The following is an 11,267-nucleotide window of genomic DNA, read 5'->3' on the forward strand; positions in this document are numbered from 1 at the left end:
GAAGCTAGTTCTGAATCCTCTCTGGGCTCACTTAAGAGTTCTGCACCATACTCCTTGATTGCCTATTGAGGGCCAGATCCTGCTGGAGGTTGGTGAGACCTGTATGAACAGTGGGGGGAACGGGGATGGGAATCACCAATTAAACCTGGGTTTACTTTAGCCTCATAATATCACACTATTGTAGCATGAGGTCTCACTGTGGCATCACGACATGGTGACACTGCATGAAAATGAAAGCGCACAGTTGCATCACTCAGGAGCAGCCCTGTCGCAGAATGTAAAGAGAAACATCCCTCTGCATAAGAATATAAAGGACAATCCAGAGAGCACTTCATAATGATAACGGATTCAGGAAGGACAAATGTGGCCCCAAATTTAGCTTTTATAAACAGAAGCTTTTTAAAATATCTAGTCAATAAAAATGAGGCCATTTTTAAATATTCCAATGAAAACAGTTTTAAGAAAACAATAAAACCAAAATTCCCCTGTGTTGTTTGCAGTCCAGACTGCAACATCCTTTTAATGAATGGATTCTCAACTTCAAGGTTCTGACCCAGTCCAGGGACATAACAAACACTCTCCCTTTCTTTATGGATAGCTGGGCCCTGGGCCCTGTGATGAGCGTGCTCTGTATCAGTATATAAGTAAGTAATTAGTGAATAGAAGTAGATGGTGCTCAGGAATACATAGCATAGTTCCTGGATTTTGTAGGGCCAATAAAACAAATTGTTGTGCTCTGCAAATGTCTTCCTCCGTGCAGCTCTTACATCAGCACTGAGCAGTCCCAAAACTTTTTGCTGTTATGACAGAGGCATGATATAGAATAGGGTGAAAACCGCTGTGCTACTGCATGAGAACCTGAATATGAAACTCATTAGAAAAAAAGGTGAAAGGGACTAGTCTACATTCACTGTCCAAGCTGAGAGAAATGCAAAAAAGCAAATAAAGCAAAACCAAGAGGGAAAGTAAAACAAATTCTTAAAGTTCTTTTGCTTTAAATAATCTCAAGGTTTAATGTTAACACAGCCGAGGAGAGCTGTTTTTCAGAAATACCTTATTGTTATACTGATGGTGTCCCTCTGTATTTTTAATGTCAACCCAAGAACGTCAACAGTACTTTGTGTCTGAATTTCATTCCACTTTGTTCTGAGCGCCAATGCATTGCTAGTGAGCGGCATTAATCCTGTTTGTTTCTTTTCTATGCAGTTGTTTGTTCATTCAGTTTGTTTAACACATAATGAGGTTGTAGGCAGCTAAAGGACGCACTCTTTTTTTCTTTTTTTTTTGGTATTTATCATCATTAGGTTTTATGATTTCTACAAGTTTTACTCAGTGGAACTTTCACCCTGATATTATTCTGTGTATTCTAATACCTTCCCACTAAAGCCAGCTCTGGAAATGGCTAGTCGGATGCTGTGTGGTATTTACCTAATGAGGAGAACATGTTTTCCAACGCTGACCTTTCTGTCGCGTTTCGGCTTCCAAGGGGAGAGAAATGTTTCTGTCCCCTTAATGCCAGGCTTCCTGGTTCAGTGCAGCCTGAATATACACACACAAACAAGCAAGATCATTAACAGGATGCTTTCAACTTGAAAATCACCCTTCTGTCAGAAAACTTTGTACCTGCCATAGATACAAGAACTTCTGAGATGACTAAAATGGAAAAAAGTAATGGGGATGGGGGAGAGTTCTATATTTCAGTTTGATTAGGGTTACACTGTGACTTGATGTACATGGTGGCCCAGGGTAAAAATCCCTTAAATAGAATGTACATCCAGAACTGTCATTTACTCTCTTTGTAGCAGGTGGGCCAAAACACCAGCCAGGGTAACTGAGCTGGCTGGGGGCAGAGGGGTTGTGTAGGTTGTGATATAGACCAGCACTAATTTACTACTCCCCTGGAGAAAGCAAGCAGGGAATTGTGCTTCAGTCTGTCACACAGTACAGACTACAACTTCTGAACACTGACAGGGGATCAGAATATACCTTGTTAAGAACATTTTTAAGGGAGTTCAGTTGAAAATAGAATTATTTTAGACTTAGTCAAGTTTAAAAAATCAAGTTGGCAGTGTCCTTTTAAATTATTGCAAGAATGCTGTGATATCATCTACAATTTATGGAGTCTGAATTGCACATAACCACTAGGGAAACTTTCTTGAGGATTTCATGGGCCATGACTTGGAGAAGGAAGAACATGAGATATCATCTGTAGTCATCTCAGTGTTAAAATTAGTGTAAGCAAATGAGTAACCTACAACCTTACAGTCTATATAATCTTTGGTTGCCCTAACAATTATGCGGTTCATAATCAAACTCAGAGTTAATACAAAGCAGCCAGATGTAATATACATTCTGGGGTTTGTTTGCTATAGTTTTGAAACTGACAAAATACCCTATTTTTCATTCTCCAATTTCACATAAATAGTTATACAAAATGCACTGTAAACTCCCTGAAGGAAAATTCAGCTTTTATGAAGAAATACAAAAACCTTATGTGCAAAAACACATACACTTTTTTCTTTAATTTTTTTCTCAGCCACCTTCCCATTTGTTTTAATTAGAAATGTCTATTTGGGGCACAAATGGTTTCATGTGCTATGCAATATAAACATACAAACAAACGAAAAATGCTTTACCCATGCCTGTCTGAGCCTTTAGTAAATGTTTGCCAGTAAGTAAAAAAAAGCTCTTTACAAAGCCAATTAAAAGTAATGCAGCAACAATATATGGTCCGTCCCCTTCCTCCCCCCCTCCCGGCTTTGAAGCAGCGTTTTTTTACACAGTAATTTTTACAAAAGTTTCAGTCCATCCAACCTTCTTTGCAATTTCCCTCCTATAGTATTCCATTCCCCATATCCCACAACTAACGCATTCACTCTGCCAAAAAAATAAGTATTTCTGCCAATGGCCTGCCTGCCCAGCCGAGTTAATTGCTACTCTTGAGTTTTATTATTATATCATCAGAGATGGGCCATGTGGTATTGTTATGAAGTTTCTGAAAGTTGCTTCTCTTAAAACTACAACAGCAAAAACTTTATGGATGCAAACAGATTCATGCTCTCCATTCAGGTAGTGATAACACTGCACTGAGAAACTCCATCTCTTTCCTCAGCGCATTGTGAGCTTGCTTGAATTTATATCAAAGTTACATTGTTTCCACTAGATGGCAATATATTATATTCCTCCTTTTTTTGTTTTTCTTTTTTTTTTTCCACTTAATTAAACAGTTTAAAAGTTTGCATCTTAAAATTAAATCCAAGTAGCCCATAGATCAGACTTCCTTCAAATATAATACATGGCAGTAAAACCTGTCAAAAGGTCTCAAACAGGTACCCCATTAACAACACTATAATCGTTTAATCTAGCAGGTCTTTTTGCAGCTTCTCCCTTTCTACTGGTCATGAAATCATTTCAAATAATATTAAAGAATAATAACACTCTATATAATACTCTTTATGTGCAGCTCTCAAAGCACTACATAAGGTATATAAGCATTATTATCCGCATTTTGCAGGTGGGGAAACTGAGTCATTGAGAGGTGATGTGAATTGTCCAAGATCCCACAGGTGGTCAAGAGCAAGGGCAGGAACAGAACTCAGGATGCTTTACTCACAATCTGATGCTCTTTTATAGAAGCAGGAATTAGAAACCTACCTCCAGGAGAATGACAAGAAAGAATTTCAGCTTGATTGTGAGATTTCTCATCAGTATTGGAAATAATAAGTCCTGGAACAAAACTCAGATCATTTCATCAGTATAGTGACCTGATTCTGACGGTGTGTGTCTGTGATTTCTGGCACTGTGAATCAAGATGCTACCATCCACCATATTCACCAGTTAAAATAGATTTTGTGTCATGTTTCTTGGTATCTAATAATTCCAATTATTGTGTTGCCAATTCCAAGTGTTGCCAATTCCACGAGTTCAAAAATGATGAGTCAGAGCCCAAAAATATGAGATTGGCCTAAAAATCATGAGATTTTTTAAAAATAAAATTGATAAATCCTGTTCCATTTCTCTTTGATTTTTGAACCTCCCCAACCACCCACAATGTGTATGTGACAATTACATGTTGGAAATTCATCCTTACATGCATGCAAAATGTACACATACAAAAATCAGATCCTCGATCTCCTTGGCATCTGTCCTCCCCTGCTCTGCAGTACCAGAGGCCCAGTGACCACTAGTGGCCAAACGGGGAATCTATAAGCAGCTCAGGCAAAATTCCTGAACACCAGTGTTTTATTACAAATTCACAAGAGACCTCCCCTTCCCCCACTAAAATCAGCCTATAATTGTGACACTCACAACAGTATCATGCGTGTTGGCAACACAATGTCCGGCTTAGCCAATTCTGTAGTTATCCATTCACACCAGGCCTCTGATTCTGATCTTAATGGTTTAGCTTCCCTGACATCATTCTTACACTAGTGTGAGAGAAAAATCAGGCCCCATGATTTTTAGCTTTCTCTAATTGGGCAGCACATTTATCAGTCCTGGTGTACTTTATGGTTAAACATTGATTGTTTCAGCTTTAGTTAAACTAGTGCCAATTTCACATGAGAGAACCAGTTTTACCAAGAGTTCTCTGTGAACCTGGGTTTTATGCCATAATGACCTGATCCAAAGCACAATAATGTCAATGGAAGAATGCTCATTGACTTCAACAGGCATTGGAGCAAAACATTAGAACCTTTGCTAACTACTTTCTCTAGCTCTTTCCTTCATTCATTTGATTTAGTCTTTTTCAAGTAATGGCTGAACATCTTCTATTTCTTTCCCTTCTGACACTTGTGATAGTCTGCAGAAGATATTGCTCATTTGATTCCAGAGTACTGACTCATAGGAATTTTCCAATTGTGTAACTCTCAGACTGTTTTCCATTATTTATCACAACTTCAAAGGGATATCCATAACAGGCATAGACGTCCTCACAATTTCATCTAATAGTAGATAATGAAATGTCTTTATTATTAATACCTCAGTGCATAATAACACTTATAGTTGAGGTCCCTCTAGGTGTTCACTAATTCTGCCGTTCCATCACCTTTTACTGCAGTTTTGTGCTCTAAAATCTCAGCTTTCTTTTTTTATTATTATTTAAATACATTTTTCTAGCCCTCAAAATGGGGCAGATAACTTTGAAAATATGAACCAAATGCTGTGTTGTTTGTCTGAGACTGCATCTGGCCTGAAACACTTTTAAATTTAAATGAAACTGCCACATCATCACTCAGTGCCACATTAGAATGCTAGCATAACCAGGTTCTTCATGATTCTGTGAAATGGATTACATTTGTCCTACTAGATGTATATGTGGGCCTCTGATCTGGCCATTTACCAGTTTAGCAAAATTAATCGAAGGGTCCTATCACAGAGAAGCAATCTCTAGTTTCACCACAGCTGATGTCTCCAAACCGGCAGTGCACACTTCAACCACCTCTGCATTGTCTTCAGCCACCTGGTCCAATGCAGTCTCTGGGCATGACAAACATAGGAAAGCATCGTTAATTTTTTTTCCCCATAATGGCTGAGATCCTCACCCCTGTCCTGCCACCTTTACACCATGTCAAAGGGCAGGGGTGGCATAAAGGAGCCCTAAAAAGCCTCATATCCTTCCCATGCAGGCACAGTGGATGACAACCAGAAAGCTGCCATCAGAAGACCCTTTTGCAAGTCCTAGTTTATGGGACATATTGGGGGTGGAGGTGTGTGTCAAGTGCAGGCTACAGCATGTTATGCTGCTGAGATTCTGCACAGCACTCCAGCCCAACGAGCAACTTAGGGAGGCTACCATAACCTAGTTAGGTTGTGAAGGCATCTTAAACCATCATAGTGCCCTCCCTCCCTGGGCTGTGGGTTCTGTGCTGCAGCTCTTAGCTCTATGTTTAATTCTAACATTATATGGATTACAATCTTCCCATTGGATTCTAAGTAGCAGGAGCAGATTACTAGGATATAGTGTGTGAAATAGAAAATCACTCATTAGAAAAATTTATCATCCCAAGGGGAAATGTTAATACAGTCTACAGACCACCCATAGCTGACGGTTCCAATTCTGTTGGAGAGTAACGTATTTCTCTGATTGTTAGTGACCAGCTAATTTCTTTGAACCTCTATTTTGTATTAGGAGCCAAACAATTTATAAACCAGCAGAGCCAACACAAGTAACAAGAAACATTGGTTCAGCCATTCTATAATCTGCTAGACATGGTTCTTTGCTTAAAGTTACCTTCCTCTCCCAGTTCCATTTAAGAATTCCATCCCCACTCAGCACCTTTTCTAATCAGGACACAAAGTGATTCTGAGCTATCTACATAATATAGAAAGGGCTGCATTCGGAAACTACAATTTCCCAGAACTTAATGCAATAAATCCTATACTCTCTGGTCTTGGAGCCTTAAAAGCAGCCTCCACTTTATTTGGCTCAGGCTTAGTAGCATCAATTGTATTTCATTAAGTTCAAAACAATATTGCTGTTCAGCTTTAAACCTCTTTCTTGATATTAATAAAAAACTTTGCTGCTTTTCTCTGAGCTCCTCTTCATCAGCAGCAAAACCATCTTTATCCACCTACCAAACACCACCAGGTAAGGTGCATAGTGTTGAATCCATGGCCTGCAAGACTCAGGAGCACTAAAAAGCAACTCTGCAGAATCTGTAGCAGCCACAATGGGTGATAAAGGTTCTCAAATTCCTGGATTCTGGAAACAGATAATGCTACCCAGCAGAAGAAACCATTCCTAGCATCAAATCTGGCAAGAACTTTTGAGTCTTGCATAGCATGGAGATTGGTATTATTTATAGATACAGAATAGCGTTCTCTATTAACAAACAGCCTCATTAACTTCTCACAGATCTACAAAGAGTTGTATCTCATCAGTAGCTTCTATATAGGCACTTACAAAATGTTCTCTACAGACTCCGTCCCCTCATATCCTTCCTCAGTGGTACTATAATACAGCCTTGGATCCATCTGGTTCTCAGCTCTCACTGAGGCATATGGAACATTTCACAGGCCTTTGGCTGCTATTATAACCAGCATCTGCAGAAGTTAGAGCCTTTCAAAACTCTTCATTTGAAATTTTATTTTCCCCTTTGGATGAAAAATAGCCTTTTTTCAAACCTGAAAACTTTCAAGAAAAGTTGTTTTTTTTTTTTTTACAGAATGTTTCAGTTCTCTTGGTGAAACAAAAACAAAAAAAATCAATTTATTTTGTTGCTGTTGTTCTTTCCTCTAGTTCAGAATTACACTTTCCCACTGTGTAGCTTTTCAAAAGTTGAAGAAGTTTCAAAAAGTCAGTGCCAGACTTCTAGTTTTATGTTTCCTTTTGCCACCATGTAGATTTTCCAAAGTTAGAGGCATTTTGACAAGTTGCAGATCAGTAAGAGGAAAAGTGAAGAAAAATTTTATTAATTGTATTGCACTCAGTGCCAAGAAGGAAATTGGAGGGGGGGGAAGAAAATTCATTTTTTCTAAAAAAAAAAATCCATTTCTATTTTGAAAATTTGAAATTTTAAAAAGTGTTGTGAAAAATGTTTTCCCATTTTTCTACCAGTGTCAGCTGTCACTTGGTGACATCGTATTAAAGGTCCAGTTTCTATCATCTTTACTCACATTGAGTAGACTCTTACTTTGTGATTATTTCCAAACTCACAGAACAAGGTAGTAATTAGCATGAGTAATGATGGCAGTATCTGGCCCTTAATTTGCCCATATCATTGTTACAACAAATCAGATCTGAGAACAAAACTAGTTCTTACTCCACCTATTCTTTGTCACCCTGCTTAGCACAGGAACAGAAGAGGAAGTAAAAGTATCCGGTCCCTAGCGTAAATCAGAACAGTCTTAGTGCAACTCTAACTTACTCTCTGACTGTAACTGTCCACTAGGTGCTATCTACCAGTCAAGAATACATTATGGTCACACCTGTACCCAAGTTAGTGTCCCTTGAACCAGATGCTACAAGGAGATCCAGCAGCTCCATGCTACCTTACACCAGAGATATCTCCCAAGGGCCATTTCCATACATACTTTATGCCACTGGAATACCATGAAGAGGCTGGAATAGAAGAGGGAATTGGGAATTTAAGCACAAATGAAATTTCTTTCATTTCCAATATCAATTATTGTTTTCAACGCCCCATTAACAATCACAGCCTTTTACTATGTAATTCATGAAATTAACCAACTCTTCTGAATCTCAGGCAGCATGATCCCTCTCTATAGAGGCTCAGATCTATCTATCTATCTGATGTCCCGCATTACTATTATCTGCACACCTCGTTCTCTCCTATCTTTCATTTAAAGCTCCTTTTGTTTCAGTATCTTTTCTGCTTGATTTTCTCCTGTTCTGCTTCTTTCCTATCAATTCCAGCTGTGTCCCATTTCTCAGCAGTAAATCTTGATTTAGCATTCCTTGCTCCACATTTATCTTGTACTTATGTAATCGTTCTACAGTAACAGCAGGCACTGCTGTTATTTGCCTTAGTAACATCAATAATATTTTGCACATGATGAAACCTCTTAATTTTGCTGGCTACAGGTGACTGCAAAGGGTGGGTGGGGGGGAGAAATTGGTTTGGCCCTTTTTGCTTCTCTGGGTTGAATAGAGAAGGCTTGTGAGGTTTTCTGTTTATTTGTTTCTTTATTGTAAAGGTGTTACCAGGATAATTTCAGAGTATGGGGTTACTCTAAAAACTGCCAGTCAGTTGTGGTGGTCCACCCTATTGGAATTCCAGGGAAAACAACTTGCCTTCCCTTGAAAGGACATGGATACAGCCTTCCAATCAAGATAGGATACACAAACTGTGATACTTCAAAAACAAATTCAATGTTTCTTCAGAAGTGAGTGGTTAAATTAATAGAAAGAGATAGAAGTAAATACTATAACAATAATACATCTATATTCTTAACACTTTATAACTTAAATTATAATATTTAACACTATATTAGACAGCAAGCGTTAGCTAGACAGTTACTGAATGGGTACTAGAGGGGGAAAGGGGTCTCACTTTCACCACGGACATTCTGCTTCATTGACAGGCATATTCATTCTTTGGATGTATAATGGATTAGAACTTTTCTCCTGCTATTCCTCTGTCAAGGGATCCTTCTGCTCTGTCAATTGCTAAGAGGGTTACCCCATGCTTAGACACTGCACGGGGCCTGAGTTAGCCCATTGCATGCAGCCTGTGGCATTCCTCTGCTTCGCGGGGCTTGTTCGTTTTCTAAGGTTGGTTCTCTGCTTTGTTGGTCCATTCCTTTGACTCCTTCTTAGTTCTTCTTGTCCTCTGATCTTCTAATGACTTCCTTCTTCTATCTCTTCTTTCTTCTAGTACCAAAGCAGCCTGTCGATTGTTGGCCTTATATACAGTTTGGTCACCCAAGCTCAACCAATCAGCTTAAAGGTCACCCGGAAGGGAGGGGTTACATACGGCGGAAAAGGGAGGCGAAGGGGGTTATCTTAGGTGCCCCTCCTAGTATGCTATGTTAATTAGGTTCTGATGTAAAAACACTCTAAGCCAATCAGTTACTTAGTATGCTAATGAGCCTCGCCTTCTGTACTAATTAGCTTCACCTTCTATGTTAATTAGCCTCACCCCTTATGCTAATTTATGCATCTGAAAAAGGGAGGGGGAGGGAGTTACGTGGAAAAGGGAGGGATTACGTATGGAGGGAAAAGGGAGAGGGAGGGAATTGCCACTCTCAACTGTCACTTGCTGGATCCTCTTATTACTAATCCCTACCTAAATAAAACCTTTATTCTAAAACTAATCACTACTCCAAATATCACAAAAATTCTTTGACTTTGATGCCACTCTTTAATTACCCAAACAATCAAACTATTTAATTTCAAAATTGTAAACCCCTTCTCAGGCTTTTATGCAAGTCTTTACTTCAACATTCTTTTTGGCAGTTTAGACAACTGAGACAAAATCTCTGGGTATGAAGGGGCTGGTTTTTTCATTCAAAATTCAGGTTTTGTCTACACGGTTCTCCTGGAAAACCCTGTGGATGACTGGAGAACTAAAAATGGGATTATGGCATCACTGGTTACAATGAAGTAAAATCTGCTTAATTGAGAAGAGAAGTGATTCTTATGTAGTCATTTTAAAACTCTTCATGTTAAACAGAAGTTAATAATAAACTCAAACAATTTAAAAATGCCTAGCAAACCTGGGAGGAAAGAGCTCTTTGTTAAGGACTCAGTCCCTCATCCTTTCATTTAAGGGATGAGCAAGCTCCCAGTCCATTTCTATCTTGATAGAACTATCTATCTAATACTTACATGGCCCAACCACCAAAGCTGGACTATTTCCCAGATATTTAAAAATACAAATAATAAGCTTTCTCTCTTTCTTTCATCCTTTTAAGGGAGATATGGTTGATTAGGGATTTTGTTTTGTTTTTTAAGGGGAAGGTGCTCATTTTTTCTCCTAGTCAATCCCCTGAGTCTTCCAAGGAGATCTCCATCAAACCCAGAAAGGACTTAAAATTACTAGTCTTGAAATTACTAGTATTTTTTAAGGTAAAGGCAAGTAGTAAAAAATAGCTTTTGGAACTTCCTTATGCCTAGCATAAACAGGGCAAAGGCACAATTTAATTTTTTTCTTTACATCTGTCGCTTAAAGCAACTCTTGGCTCTGGACACAGGTTCTAAGAGTGAATTCTCATGCCTTCAGACACAGAGAAAATAACTCTGGATTCCACCAACCCCAAGGGTTGGTGCTGGGGCAAGTTTTATTCAACATAGTCATTAATGATATGGAGAATGGGGTGGATTGCACCATCAGCAAGTTTGCAGATAACACTAAGCTGGGGGGAGTGGTAGATACCCTGAAAGGTAGGGATAGGATACAGAGTGACCCAGACAAATTAGAGGATTGGGCCAAAAGAAATCTGATGAGGTTCAACAAGGACAAGTGCAGAGTCCTGAACTTAGGACAGAAGAATCCCAGGCACTGCTACAGACTAGTGACAGAATGGCTACGCAGCAATTTGGCAGAAAAGGACTTGGGGGTTACAGTGGACAAGAAGCTGGATATGAGTCAACAGTGTGCCCTTATTGCCAAAAAGGCTAACGGCATATTGGGCTGCATTAGTAGGAGCATTGCCAGCAGATCGAGGAAAGTGATTATTCCCCTCTATTCAGCACTGGTGAGGCCGCATTTGGAGTACTGTGTCCATTTTTGGGCCCCCCACTACAGAAAGGATGTGAACAAATTGGAGAGAGTCCAGAGGAGGGCAACAAAAATGAGACTTAT

The sequence above is a fragment of the Emydura macquarii genome, unplaced genomic scaffold (assembly GCF_026122565.2).
Source record: "Emydura macquarii macquarii isolate MOO-44397 ecotype Brisbane River unplaced genomic scaffold, CSIRO-AGI_Emac_v2 contig_374, whole genome shotgun sequence".
NCBI lineage: Eukaryota > Metazoa > Chordata > Testudines > Chelidae > Emydura > Emydura macquarii.